Consider the following 14640-nt stretch of genomic DNA (forward strand, 5'->3'; position numbering starts at 1 on the left):
CTGTATCCGGAGTCTCGTTTTCTGAGGCAAAATCCCGGCATTCGCTATGGAAGCCGCATCGGCATCCACCTTCCCAAACCCAGACGCGCGGAATGGATGAGCCAAACTAGCGTCTGGCCAAAATCCCGCCCAGAAAGACAGACCACTTGAAGGCCTGGTCCATTTGGGATGCTCGGATCGGACGATGACGTCGGTTTCGCCATGGCTCCTCCCCAAGCTCCGTGATCTATAAAGTACGGAGCAATCCTCAGAGTTGGGGTGAAGTTGGGGTGGATGGAAAGGAAGAAGTCCGTCAGAGTTGTTGAATGGGAAGGTTGTCGTTGGATGGGAAGGTTGTTGTTGTTGTGGGAGGCCATTGGAAGGAGAAGTGCGAAAGAGATTTGAAGGAGTTGTTGCGAAGGTGTTCCGGCTGCTTGGCTCTGCTTACGTCTCACCTCGACGGCCAGCCTACTGGTCCCCACCGACATGACCTCGACCAAACCTCTTGTCTGGTCCTGCTACTGCTCTACTCTCGCCTTTTTGGACTCCGCTCTCCTCCACTTAAGCTCCTGCTGCAGACACGATTACCACACGTTCGGCTGTGGACCGAAATGCACAGCTTTTGTTGGGTGCCACACCACGGAGCATCCCTTCCCCCGAAACGCTCAGGTACCAAAAACTGTGACCTCAACTCCCTCCCTCCCTGGCTGCAAAAGTCCTTTGCCTTTCATTGGGTTTATTTTGTCTGAGTGTGTGTCTGAGTGTGTTGGTGCCTGTCTGTTAGATAAGCCTGTATAAGATCTTCATTGTTGTGATTGTTATTGCTTTTATTAATCTCGTGTCAAGTCTGCACTGTCTGCTTTTGTAAGTTGCTTGTAAAATTGTCACACCCCACACCTCTCTCATCTTTCCCTGCATTACATCCCCAATAAACCTTTTGTTGCGCCACATGCTTTTCCTCGCTTATTGTAAACTAGTAAAGGTGCCCGTCTTGGACGGGCGTCACTGGAAACGTATGGTAAAAGACAGATAGCATGAATGTATTGTAAACAATATATTATATCATTTTTATCCATTGATTATTATCATTCAGGTTTTCCCCTTCGACTGTCCCGCAGTAGCTCCACTTCGATGACATTACCACGTAGTTTAGTGACGACACAACGTGTACCATTCGTGAGTTCCGGAGGATCCATAGAGCGCATTAAAATTACAGGGCACCCTACTTTAAAGTGATCCAAAAGGCCGGATCAGTTTCGTGTACATATTCATATCTTGTAGGTTTTAGCTGATTCTGAAACTGTTAACAGCATGTCGATCGGATGGTTCTGTGATTTTCTACGGTTGTAAACAGAAGTACGACTTAGCCTGTACGCCACTATGCGGAGACCCGAGAACCTAATATTTCACAACAAACTAAAAACTCACAAAATTTGAAGATATTTAAAATAAACAATTTATTATAATATCAATTAAATATCATTTTTATCCATCGATAATATGAATTGTTCTGTACAGCTATAGTTGTTCTCCTGGGATCTGCGCATCCATCCACGATCTATGTTCCAATGAAGTGCAGTAGGAATAATAAAAACAGCACCGTGCGGGAGTGTCGGTAATCTCTCCAAAGCTCCCGGAAAGCCTTAAAATGCATCACGATCGGTTTGATTGTGAACAGATATACGGACGGACGGACATCGAGACCGGTTTTATTAGATCATCATGAAGGTACCGCTTGATATTACGCATTGAAAAAGAGATATGAATACTCAAGTGAGTTTATTATATGTCTATGATTGACAGCTCAATAACATGAGCAATTTACTATGGCATATAGTGATTAATAATAACATACTCTACAAAAGGTTTGACGAACTCATCGTAGTGGTCCTCTAAAAAATGGGAAACATTTTAATTTCTTTTTTGTGCAATAATTCCTCCCATTTTGCAAATGGAGAACATGAACTGTTTTACTACCATAATCATCAAAACGAATTTTGAGGGGCCTCTTAAGGAAGACAATAATATCATCTATATTAATATTTCGGCACGCCCCTTTTTTTGTTCCACCATCAGATTTTCCACCATCAGATTACTATATATGTCAAAGCTTGTTTCATTTCATACAGTAACAAAAATCTGATGGTGGAACAAGAAAAGGGGCGTGCCGAAATATTAATGTAGATAATAAGAAGATTTAACTACCATAATCATCAAAACGAATTTTGAGGGGCCTCTTAAGGAAGACAATAATATCATTACTATAGATGTCATAGCTTGTTTCATTTCATGCAGTAACAAAAATCTGATGGTGGAACAAAGAAAGGGGCGTGCCGAAATATTAATATAGATAAATAATAATTGTAGAAATGTTCCCAGCTCGTCTTTGTCTTTTCCCCCATTGGTCCAGCACGGTTCGAATCCAGGCTTAGTCGGGTCTTTATTCCCAACAATCCGTTCCTTCTAGCCGGTACGTCCTTGGCAGTGCCGCTCGGCTGCATCCGGTCCGGAAAGGTGATCCGTAGTTTGTAGAGTGATCCGGTTCAGACAAGGAGTACCGAGGGCGTGGTTCCCTGGTGGTTAAACTGCGTGGTTAATTAGGTAACCCGATTCACCCATTGGCGGGAGGACCCTAGGCCACACGGTTGAGTTATTGGCGTCCACGGTCGGTTAAGCGACCCATCGCGTCACGGAATTATCCGTGAGCAACGGCCGACAATTCCGGGGAGTCTGGTGAGAATTGACGAAGTGGTCCCCCACATAGTGGTCTTCTCAGCCGACCCCGCCGGCCCGCAACAATACATACATACAAACAACATACATACATACATACATACATACATACATACAAGATGAGAGTTTTAGTCATATATGTATATCGTCACCCTCATAACAAAAGTGCCTGTCATTTTATTCATTGATGAAGCTTAGGCACTTTTGTTTTGAGGGTGACAATATATATATATATATATATATATATATATATATATATATATATATATATATATATATATATATATATATATATATATATATATATTGAAACGCAAAAGAAACTTACCACTTGTTTGAAATGTAAAAATATTGTAACAGTTCAAAATAAAACAAACCAACAATTGCAAATTGAAACATTGGCATTTTATTGATGACATGTCAAGTTTTTGACCAAGATACACCATCTCATAAGTTTGTTCTACAGTACAGAACAGCACAGGGTGCAATGTCAGTCCCCTTTCAATAGCGTGTGTGGCCACCATTGTTTTGGATACAGGCAGTGCATCATCGGCGCATACTGCCTACCAGTCTTTGGATGGATTGCTGCTGGATTCTGTCCCACTCAGTCCTCAATGTCTGAAGCCATCTGACTTAGGACCATCTGCCTGTCCTGCCTTGCAGTGGTGACTCTTGGCCTCCCTGATCGAGGTCTGTCATCTGCAGAGTTGTGGAAGGTGTCTCTGTCCACCAGGGCCGATATCATCTGGTGTGAACAACCAAGGCGACGTGCCACCTCACGGTAGCTCAATCCACCTTGCAGTATGCCCAAGGCACATTGCCGTTGATCCCTTGACAATCGTGGCATGTTGATTGATATGTCCATTTTGCACTGGCCTTTTTAAAGCCAATATCAAGACATCACGTGCAGCTCATTAAAATCATCCCATACCCCTTAGGTAATCACTGACAGTCAAAACGGCTGTTCAACAGCTGTGCTATGAAGTGACCATTGAAGGTTCAAGTGACCATCCGTGACCGTTTTGTCTGACAGTGAGGACACTATTGTCCACAAATAAGTTCACACATTTACTACACGCAGTGTTATTGTTGATATTTGAAGGTTTAAAAGGTGGTTTCTTTTGCGTTTCAGTATATATATATATATATATATATATATATATATATATATATATATATATATATATATATATATATATGTACTGTATTTATATAGATATATATTTATTTCTGTATATTTATATCTACATATTTATATTTGTCGGGGCGAGAAGACCACGAGGAGGAGAAGCTATCTCGGGTTCCCACCAGACTCTCCAGAATCGCAGGCCGTCGCACATGGATAACTCCGTGATGCGGTGGGTCACTAATCGACCGTGAACGCCAATAACTCAATCATGTGACCTAGGGTCCTCCGTCTAAGACTTAACCAGTTACCTAAAATAATCACGTGACCTAATTACTGGGGAACACGCCATCGGTACGCCTTGTCCGAACCGGGTCACTTTACCGGGTTCGATGCAGCTGAGCGACACTGCCAAGGACATACCGACGAGAAGAACAGATCGTTGGGAAATAAAATCCCTGCTCGGCTCGGATACGGACCATACTGGATCAATGAAAGAAAAGACAAAAACGAGCTGGGAACATTTCTGGAGAAGCATTTATTACAGACAGGTGAGGAAAAATATGTGTCACAATGAATAGATTTATTGTTGTATGTAAGCAGGGATAGTAAGGAATTTGTGGGGTGCGAAAACAAGACAAGCAACTTACTAAAGCAGATAGAGCAGACTTATCCCGATATAATTCTTCTACAATCTTAACTTGAGCGAGGACAGGTGCCATGACACACACACACACACACACACACACACACACACACACACACACACACCGATGAAGAGGAGATAATCATGAGGAAAGAGAGGAGATGAGGGCTAACGGTCTCGCAATACCTTGCTGGTTAGGCCGGCCACGCTACCAAGTACACCTTGGGGGACGCTTCGCTGAGCGATCCCACCTTGACGGTTGGCACAGTCTCCTGTTTGGTTTCTGTGCCGGTCCAGAGAATAGGCGGGGCCGTCAGGCAAGAAAGGGCGGTAGGTGGACCCAGCAGACGAGAATGCGATAGGTGGAGCCAGGCGGCTGGGTGGAGAGGGCGGCAAGAAGGCGAATGTAGAGATCACAGCTTTTGAAGCAAGGCGAGCGCTCTCGTACGGCTTCGCGATCGTCCTTTATAAGGTCCATGGTGTAGGGTGTGGGTCATGACCCGAAGCAATGCGTCATCACCCGAATCGAGAGCTCCCATTGGACCCCGGCCACTGCACGGCCCGGCCGCCACGGCCAGAAGCGGCCTCATTTTACATCTGGTAAGACATGGCTGAGCTGTAGAATTGTCGCGCTCCGAACCCCATGGTGTGAATCGCCTTGCACCGAACTCCCAGGCCATGCTCCAGCGACTGACCGAGGGTCGCGTTTGCCCCGCATGCCTGCTCAGGCACCCCTGGCGCTCTGCGGTTGGCGCTGATCAATGCGCTTCTTCCGTCCGTATGCCATGCAGCCCGAGCGATCCGGGCCGTACAGCATGCCTCTGCTTGGTGGCGACTGCATCGAAGCAGAGGTGCGAGAAGTTCTCTGCCGTCTGCGGGAGATATTGGTGGCCACGGTGGTGAGCGAAGATAGATGGTAAGACGCCGTTGTAAACCAACGCGCAGCCCCGAACAACGATGTGCGCCATGCGCGTCCCGTACAGTGCGATGGTAATTATCACGGGGCTGTGCGCAGGTCTGTTATTGTGGTGTTGATGCTTTTCTTGGCCTCCGTGAGACAGTGTTCTCGCAGTGGAGGGTTTTTCATCATACTGCACGCGTCCCGTGCAGTCTGGTGGTGGAGGTTGTCGCTGTGGTTTTCACAGTGGCGGTTGTCGCTGTGGTTGCTTGGATTTATTTCATGAATAAGAGGAAAGAGTTGGAATGAATATAGAGATCGAATGGAAAATGGAGACATAATTAGACCTAGCGATAAGACCCACACAATGCACTTCATCCCGTTGACCCATTAGACATGAGGGGTAGGTCTAACTGCATGTATACTAATGAAATAACTGTCTGGGAATCACTGTGTGTTGGATGCCATTGCCTTGGACACATGCGGTTTTCAGAACCACAATAATAGATTTCTATTTTATATATAGATAGAAATATATATATATATATTTTTTTTTTTACAGTATATATCTATACAGTCATGTGCCGCATTACGACGTTTCAGTCAACGACGGACCGCATATACGACGGTGGTCCCATAAGATTATAATGGAGCTGAAAAATTCCTATCGCCTTGTGATGTCGTAGCACTGTCAGTCGTTTTAAAAGTACAGTATAGCACATACAATTATGTACAGTACATAATCCTTGATAATGATAATAAACAACTACAGTGTGGCCCCGTTATAACGCGATTGTTGAGGTCCATAAAATGTCATCGTGAAAAAAGGGGGTCGCGCTAAATCGGGATTCAAGAAAATCAGCGATCAAACTGACCCAATGTTGACCTAGCATCTTAAAACACCCCGATTTTCACCCTATTTGACCCGTTTTTTGCACGTTTACCTTCAAACAAGTAAATTACCTTTGATTTAAAGAATTCCGTGAATAACTTGGCCAAGGCAACTTCCAGTCCTGTCCTGTTCCACTCGGCCAAGGCAAGTGCCCTATACAGGTGAACTTTTAAAAAAAATCTTTCATACCATATTTTTACTGTACCTTTTCTATGTTTAGATACACAAATACTTACCATTGTGTTACAATTGCCGACAGTATTCAGTACAGTAACATGCTAGGAGCAATAGGCTATACCATATAGCCTAGGTGTGTACTAGGCTACACCATCTCGGCTTGTACACTCCATGATGTTCGCACAATGATGAAATCGCTTAATGACGCATTTCTCAGAACGTATCCCCGTCGTTAAGCGGCGCATGACTGAATATATATATATATATATATATATATATATATATATATATATATATATATATATATATATATATATATATATATATATATATATATATATGTTTGTGTGTGTGTGTGTGTATATTTCAGCAGGGTATGCTTACACATTGTAAGCAATAACGAACCATGTTTGCCCATTTCTCGGTTTGCTCACCTGTATTTTTGCCCATTTATTTGTTTTCATTTATGGATGTTTTCTGATGGTTCTGTGATTTTTTTTTCCCCCATCTTTTTTTCCCCCCATCTTGCTCTTCCGGCCAAAGAATGCTGCATAAAACAACTAAGAAAAGCCACACCAGGTAAAGCCTTTGCTGTTTGAAACCCCACCCAGGTTCCTCTCCAATTGCAGACATTCACAATTGGAGCACTTATGTGAGAATCCCTATGCTACAAACCCCCCCTCAACCGCCAGACGGGTTGAAATGCGAGCCAGACTCGAATATAGGAAATAATGTCATAACCACATTTTAACAATATAACAAACCCTTGTTTTATTATCATCACAGTATTCACTTGACCGAGTGATACTATATGGTACCAACAGGTAAATTACCATCCATGGCAAAACATATGAACATATGGATCAACCAGATGAACGTGACGTCACTGAAGCGGTCCAAGGCCATTGCGCTCGAGTGGATGAGAGCTGCGTGGGTGCGGCGTCCTCTCCGCAAGACACTTTACAGCGATATCCTCGAGATTGCCAGAATTTCCCGGGTGCATGCCGTCTGATACGGAGTGGATTCATCATCTTGAGAGCCCAGCTCAACAACAGCTGTGCCATTAGGCATTTCAGCCGGTCCGTGTCAGAGTGATCTGTTACTGGGTCAACCCGATATAGGGGTTTCTAAGGGGTTGCGTTTCCTTTTTCTAATAACTTTGATAAATTCAGTTTCTGATATTGGATGATAAATAAATTACGAGAAGAAGTCATTTGGCCCATCGTAATGGTGCTATATCGACATCCAATCAATATTGTTTGTTTGTGTGTGTGTGTGTGTGTGTGTGTGTGTGTGTGTGTGTGTGTGTGTGTGTGTGTGTGTGTGTGTGTGTGTGTGTGTGTGTGTATGTGTGTGTGTGTGTGTGTATGAGGCTCAGGGATGAGCTTGCAGGTATGTCGTATGTGTACAAGATGCATGGTCTGTATGAAGGATATTAGGAGACATGCCCACTACTTATACTTGGTTATGAGTTCATTCTTTGCTCAAACCTTGCATTGACACCTTGTAACTCAACACTCGAATGAAGGAATCTGTTTGTTTCTGGTAACCAGAACTTACTCATGTTTTTTAACGAATACCAGCGGTGTTTCCAACTTTCATTGCCAATTTGCTTGTGGAGCGCTTGCTAAGTGGCTTAAGCACTCAAGCAAGCACTCCAATGAAACGGTCGGTAAGGAACGGCTGGCTTGGCAAGCGATAGCAAGCGCTTTCAAACCCTGGTTGTAACTTGGCGAAATAATTTTGCCAAGTATGTTGGTCTTTCGCGCGTTTGTCTGTTTGGAACACGATTTTTTTGTCCACAGTTTTCAAGCAATCGTTCTGAATTTTTTTTGTGTACCGATGTAGGTGACTGGACAAGGATAGTAACTCTTAATTTTGATCTGGATATGAGAATTTTTAAAATGATTCTTCACCCTTGAGAGATAGGGCTAAAAATGATATACAGCACCATATCTCAAAAAGTTGTGGATGGATGAACGGACAAAACTTGGTGGAGAGTTTGAGTGTGCCACAAGGAAGAATTTATTCAATTCTGGTGAAGATCCAAATCCGGATCCGAGAAATTTTAAGTGAATCGTCATCATTGAGTGATGTGGCTAAAAACGATATAACCTGATATCTCAAGAAGTTGTGGACAGATTCGGACGAAACTTGGTGGACAGGTTATAATCACCATAATAGCAGGAGGTGTGTGTGTGTGTGTGTGTGTGTGTGTGTGTGTGTGTGTGTGTGTGTGTGTGTGTGTGTGTGTGTGTGTGTGTGTGTGTGTGTGTATTTCCATATATGCCTCTATATTTATATGCATATATATATATATATATATATATATATATATATATATATATATATATATATATATATAGATATAGTAGTATATGTTTGTTTGACCTCTTATAACTCGAGAACTACGCATCACAGAGCAAAACTAAAGGCATATTCGGAATCAGCACGTCTCAGAGGTACTGGAGCACACCTTGGATGTTTAAAAAACCGAAAAAAAAATCGTCCATTATTTTTTTTGTTTTTTGACCGTTTCAATTTTTCTGCCGCAATTGATTGATTTTCCGCATCGCGACTTTTTTTATTCACCACCTGATCAAAATAAGACAAAGACAGACCAGTGGATGGACAGACCAGTGGACGTTTACAAAGTTTCTGATGAAAAATTTGACTTTCTCATTTTAGATGCCCCAAAAAAGGAAGAGCTCCATTGGTCCCAAGGCAGCTGCAGCTAAGTGAAAACACATGAAGAGACAACAGGAGACTGAAGAGGAGAAAGATGTCAAGCTAAATGAACAGGCACAGCGGCAACAGCAGCAGCGACAAAAAGACACTGAAGAGGAGCGATCAGCCAGGATCAATGAAGAGGTTCATCGGCAACAACAACGGCGAGCAAATGAGACTGAGGAAGAGTGTGATGCAAGACTTGAGGCAATGCGTCACCGCACTGCAGCAGCACGAGCACTGGCCCGGGCACAAGAGCACAACAATGCCAACAGGGTGGCATTCACGTATGACCCGGCTGACCCAACAACTCATGCAGACATCGGCCGAATGGACCAAGTCTGCAACCACTGCTCTGCTTACAAGTTCAAGGGAGAGACCAAGGGTGTGTGCTGCAGCGATGGCAAGGTCGTTCTTGAGCCCTCTCCTGCCCTTCCTCCCTTGCTGAAGGAACTTCTCAGGTGAAGGTCCCCTCAGCAAGCACTTCCTTGACAATATTCGGACGTATAATGGCAGCTTTGCGATGACGAGCTTCGGGCACAAGGAAGCTGAAGTCCAGGACTGGAACCCGAGCTTCAGGATCCAAGGTCAAGTGTTCCACCGCATTAGCAGCTTGCTCCCGCCTGAAGAGGGTCAGCCAAAGTTCCTACAGGTCTACTTCCTGGACTCACATGCCAAGGAGCTGGCTGCCAGGAACCACAGCAGCCTCAAACCAGACATCCTTGAGATGCTCACAAAATGGTTTCACGAGAATAACCATCTGGTCCTTGAGCTCAAGACTGCAAGAGATGTATTTGCAGAAGGAGGCAACTCTGAAGAGCGCCAGATCATCATCAGAGAGAACAAGCGACCGCAAGGAGAGCACACACGCCGTTACAATGCCCAGTCTGCACCAGAAGTCGCCATCCTAATGGACAATGAGCCAACAGAACCCAGAGACATTGTCCTCAGACTTCACGATGGGGAACTTAAAAGGATCAGTGAGCTGCATGCATCTTATGATGCACTCCAGTATCCCATAGTGTTCCCATATGGAACAGATGGCTACAGCATCCATCTGGTGGCCAGGACTGCTACTGGACAGGATGGACGAAAACTCACACAGCTGCAGTACTACAGCTACCACATCATGATGAGAGAGGGCAACCACATGCTGCAGATGCGACGACTCTTTCAGCAGTTTCTGGTCGATGTCTACTGCAAGATCGAGACAGAGCGACTGAGCTTCATCCGCCAGGAGCAAAATAACTTGCTTGCTGATAACTACGACAACCTCTGTGACAACTTCATGGTCAGCGATGGTGACCTTCGCAATGTTCGACAAAGGGTGGTCCTTCCAGCAACATACACCGGTGGGCCGAGGTGGATGCATGAGAAACAGAGTGATGCCATGGCCTATGTGCATCGCATGGGAAGGCCTGACTTCTTCATCATGATGACCACGAATCCTAATTGGACCGAGGTCCAGGAAAACCTGCCAGGGCAAGAGCCTCACGATCGCCCAGCCATCATTGCCCGTGTCTTTCGCCAAAAGAACAAGAAGCTCATGGAGCTACTAAAGAAGGGAGCTTTTGAGAAGATGAGAGCCTTCCTGTACACCATTGAGGACCAGAAGCATGGTCTTCCTCATGCCCACATCCTCCTGTGGGTCGCTCCAGAGGACAAGGTCAAGCCCGAAGACATGACCTGGTCATCAGTGCTGAGATTCCCGACAAGGAGCAAGATCCATTGCTGCACAAGATGGTCATGGCACACATGAGCCACGGTCCATGCAGAAACCTCAACCAGAACAGCCCTTGCATGAAGGACCGCAAGTGCTCAAAGGATTTCCCAAAGCCATTCCTGCAGAGCACTGAGCAAGGAAATGACAGCTACCCCAAGTATCGCCGTCTCGAGCCAGAAGATGGTGATCACACCGGTGAGATAAAGATGTGCCAGCAGGGAAAACGGGTGGTACAGGTAGTCACCAGCCAGTAGGTGGTACCCTACAACCCGTTCCTCCTCCGCCAATTCAATTGCCACATCAACGTTGAGATCTGCTCCAGCATCAACAGCATCAAGTATATCACAAAGTATGTCACCAAGGGGACCGATCAGGCAGTGTTTGAACTGCAGAGAGCCAATGAGGAGGCCGGAAAACATCAGGTGGATGAGGTAGCTCAGTTCCAGAATGCACACTACGTCGGCAGCAGCGAGGCAGTCTGGAGGATCCTGGCGCACCCAATTTCCGAGCATCTCTCTCCAGTCATTAGCCCAGCTGTCCACCTCGAGAATGGCCAGCGAGTCTACTTCAATGTGGACAATGCCATCGAGAGGGCACTGTGACCACCGCCAGCCACTACGTTGACTGCCTTCTTCGACCTCTGCAGTCATGACGATTTTGCCAAGATGCCCCAATACCACGAGGTGCCCGAGTACTACACGTGGGACAAGTCGCACAAGAAGTGGGCCCGCCAAAAGCGAGGAGAGGTGGTCGAAGGTCCACATGCAATCTGGAAGGCTCCGGCAATTGGCCGCATCTACAGCATCAGTCCAAGGCAGGGTGACTGTCACTATGTTCGACTTCTCCTGACTGAAGTCTGTAGCCCCTCCTTCACTGCTCTGAGAACTGTGGATGGCCAGGAATTATCCTTCCATGAAGCCTGTCTCGCAAAGGGACTCCTGGAAAATGACCAGCACCTCCACCTTGCTATGGAGGAGGCAGGCATCAGGCATTCTGCACCAAACCTCAGGAAACTCATGGCAGTCATCCTCACCACCTGTTTCCCCAGCAATCCACGCACACTCTGGGGTCAGTTCCGTGACCTCCTCTCTGAGGACTACCTCTTCCAGCACCATCACAATGTTGGCAATCCTGATGCTGACAACAACTAGGAGGTCTATAACCTTGCACTTTGCTCCCTCAAGGACAAGGTGATCATGATGGGCAGCCGTCATCTTAGTTCGTGTGACCTACCTACACCGGAGAGGGGCACAGAAGATAGGCTCTTGAGAGAGTACTTCGGGGAAGTGGACTACAACCAAGAGCAGTTGGCTGTTCAGGCTGATGACCTCCATCAGCACCTGACAGATGACCAGCGTCAGGTCTACAATGCAGTCCTTGAACTGGTGCAGCAAGGTAGCATCATCAATGACAACAGGAGCAGCAACATTATCTTCCTCGATGTACCGGAAGGCACAGGCAAGAGCTTCGTCATCAACACGATACTGAAAAAGATTCGCTCAGGAGGCAAGATTGGTCTTGCTACTGCATCCAGTGGAATTGCCGCAACACTGCTCCAGGGAGGACGAACTCTGCGCAGCACTATCAAGATCCCACTCGACGCACACCTCAAAGAGCAGCCAACATGCAGCATCAAGCGTGGAGCAGCATTGGCCAAGGTCATCAAGGATGCTGCTGCCATCATTGTGGATGATGAGGCCCCGATGACTCACAAGTCAGCCTACGAAGCTGTAGATCACACACTGCAGGACATCACAGGAGTCCAGCAACCCATGGGAGGCATCCCCACACTGCTCTGCGGAGACTTCCAGCAGATCCTTCCAGTGGTCAAGTGAGGCACCAGATCCAACATTGTCAACGTCAGCCTGAAGACGTCCCACCTGTGGCACCATGTGACTGTCAAGCACCTAACCACCAACATGTGAGCTTACCTGTCTGGCGATGAAGGAGCCACAAACTTCTCCAAGTTGCTCCTGGAAATTAGCAATGGACAGATCCCATTTGTGGCCGAACCAGACACTATCGCAATTCTTCCTGGACTGGGCAAGGTAGTCTCCACACTGGAGGAGCTCAAGGCTGAAGTCTACCCTTGCTTGACCACAAATGGAATCAGGTCTGAGTGGTTGGCTGAGCGTACAGTTCTCTCTCCGCTGAACACCAATGTCAACCAGCTCAACAACTGGCTCATGGGAGAGTTCCCTGGCGATGAGAGGATCTACATGTCTGTGGACAGTGCCATCTGCGACCAGGAGGCAGTCACTTACCCTGTTGAGCTGCTCAATTCTCTCGAGCTGTCAGGAATGCCACCACACCTCTTTAAGCTGAAACTCGGTGTGCCTATCATGATCCTGCGAAACATGGAGCCACCCAAGACCACCCATGGCACACGCTGCATCATAACCCACCTGCATGCCAATGTCAATGAGGCCACCATCTCCTGTGGGCCATACACAGGCGAAGTCGTCCTTCTGCCGAGGATTACTCCGACGATGTATCCACAATTGCCAATTGATTTGTTGACATTTAAATGTAAATATTTTTCCCCATGCAGGTTGTACCGCACGACACAGCCAGACCACTTGGCTTTTAAAACGTGCTTTATATTCACGCAGGTAGCAGGTGGTTGCAATCAGAATGAGGGTCAGGGGGTCATTAGATTAGATTCGATAGAAATGATGAATTATTATACCCAGGAAGATTCTGTATACCTAGTTACCTGTTAACAACAAGCCGGAGCTGAAGGATAAGCTTTGAGGCGCAATGGAAGAAAGCAATTCAAAAGGAAAAAGCAAAGTGCTTGGAATGAACTGTAGATGTTTGGCTGGCCATTAAAATCCAGGATCCTTCTGAGGTTACAGCGCATTATGCTCTGACATTGGAAACCAAGATGCGAGTCGGACTGTCATTTAAAATGCATTTTCGTGACAAAACAGCGACGAATTTGGGGGTTTAATTCAGGATATTAAGACTGAAGAAAGGGGAGAATGAGGGCACTTTGGAGAGAGAAAACAAGGGAAGGAAGCGAAGGACAAACAAGGTTGGAAAGAAATAGAAGAGAACGGGGAGGAGGACTGGGAAGGGAATAAAGCAATGCGTACGTAATGGATAGATGACAATGAAGCCATTGTCCAATGGCCATTGCAAGACGAAGTATACGAAGGAGGATAAGTGAGAGGTGAGGTGTAACATCCTCTTGCTCTACCAACTCTAGGAAATTTTTTTTTACCACCCCTCCAAGTCCCTGACCCTTGACCTTAGTCCTCCACCACCTCCCCATCTCTCACCAAGTGGGTGTTAACTATTCCCCCTAAACTCTTTGGTAAGATTCGAAAAAAAAACATTCACATTGTGGTGATAGATTTGCACTAAAGGTCACTTTTTCTCGGATCATATTCGATGTCGAATCGAATTCAGAAGAACACCGATTCTGGTGTTGCATCCTCTGTTGCAGAGCGTCGGTGCTGCCGAAGCAGTTTCTTTTCAAGGCTCGTGCGACCTTCACAGAGGACTACCGGAAGGATGTATTATTGACATTATCAGGCATTTACACACTTCGTTTAATGTCGTCATAAATATCTGACTACATCCACTTGCGTAATAACGGCAATTTCCTGAGTTCTCGTGATGGGACAGACACACCTGGTGATGTATTACCTTGTCCTTGAGATGACCAACCGTAGCATTGCATCTCCATGGACCATGGCACTGTCACAAACCCCGAGTCGGATATTGATTGGAG

At 45.9% G+C, this 14640-nt stretch overlaps 1 protein-coding gene and 1 long non-coding RNA gene across 3 annotated transcripts in view; one reads left to right on the plus strand and one right to left on the minus strand.

Moving 5' to 3' along the window:
- Window positions 1–14640, minus strand: part of LOC147015259 (guanine nucleotide-binding protein subunit alpha-11) — a 664748-nt gene that overhangs the window by 458005 nt on the left and 192103 nt on the right. The gene's annotated exons all lie outside the window — the stretch shown is intronic.
- Window positions 6986–7664, plus strand: LOC147015266 (uncharacterized). Its single transcript, XR_015050102.1, has 2 exons — window positions 6986–7030; window positions 7276–7664. It is a non-coding gene; the product is annotated as an uncharacterized LOC147015266 (long non-coding RNA).

This window comes from Eptatretus burgeri, chromosome 12, assembly GCF_056783735.1.
Source record: "Eptatretus burgeri isolate ZD-2024b chromosome 12, Ebu_testis_v1, whole genome shotgun sequence".
Classification (NCBI taxonomy): Eukaryota; Metazoa; Chordata; class Myxini; order Myxiniformes; family Myxinidae; genus Eptatretus; species Eptatretus burgeri.